We start from the raw sequence: 1,131 nt of genomic DNA on the forward strand, positions 1-1,131 counted from the left end.
AAAGTTGTCACAACTTTCAGAACTATCCCATTCGGTTTTCTCTATCCGAGTAACGAAAAATACGAATAGTGAAACTCTTCGGAGAAGCTACGTAAGCAATACGTTTTCGCTAACCTCTTTACGCGTAGGCAACTGACTTGCATACAAGTTTCAAACTACAATTCGCTGCATTTAGTCCATTCACTTAATATTATAAATTGAACTATGATTAATTTCAGAATGGATATTTGAAAATAAACAAGAACAAGTAACAAAAATGTGATCTAACGAAAACGTCTACCGTTACATCACTCCATGCTAAAGTTACAAAAATTTAGTTGAATTGATTCAACTAAATTTTCGTAAGGGTATTTCTTACGATATATATTTACTATATACACTTTAGGAATTAAATAACAATTCATGAAAAAGGTCAAAGCAATTCGGGGTCATATGTTTTCATCATCAACCAAAGTTGACTCCTCATCTATTTACAGATCACGGTCTATCACGGATCGTGTCTGCCACTGACCATCAGCGTCTCTCGACTCCAGTCTGCAGCGAATATGCTTAATCCTTAGCAACTTTGTCATTTAACCCTAGCTATTAAATATAAGAAACGTGAATTCATATTGTACAGGCACAAAATTGAAAAAAAAATCTTGATAACTTTTTCAAACGGACGTATCAGCTTTTGTAAATAATGCATTAAATCGTCGATTTGGCGTAACTGGTAGCTCGCCCACGCATGCTAACACTACCATCAGATAGGGGAAATTTCCCCTACCTGCTAGTGGTGTTAGTGAGCTGACAGTTACGCCAAATCGACGAACAAATGCATTGTTTACAAAAGCTGACACGTCCCTTTGAAAAAGTAATCGAGAAATACAAAAACAAAACATATTTGCTTAGTTCGACGTTACGACAGTGAAAGGTTTGTTCAGTACTTCCTTTACCGAAAATCACAAACCTAATTTAAAACCAACCATACTTTTGACAAATTCTCTTGAATTTGGAAAAATACTAACTATCACTAATTTGAATCCCGAAATACAGGCTCATTCAGAATCAATAACAACCTCAATCATTACGTTGAGCACATAAATTTCCTCTGAATTTACCGCAACGAACTATGTTGTAGAGATCTGGCCC

The sequence above is a fragment of the Ochlerotatus camptorhynchus genome, unplaced genomic scaffold (assembly GCF_037179485.1).
Source record: "Ochlerotatus camptorhynchus isolate MF236.1 unplaced genomic scaffold, CSIRO-AGI_Acam_v1.1 ptg000855l, whole genome shotgun sequence".
NCBI classification, from domain to species: Eukaryota; Metazoa; Arthropoda; class Insecta; order Diptera; family Culicidae; genus Ochlerotatus; species Ochlerotatus camptorhynchus.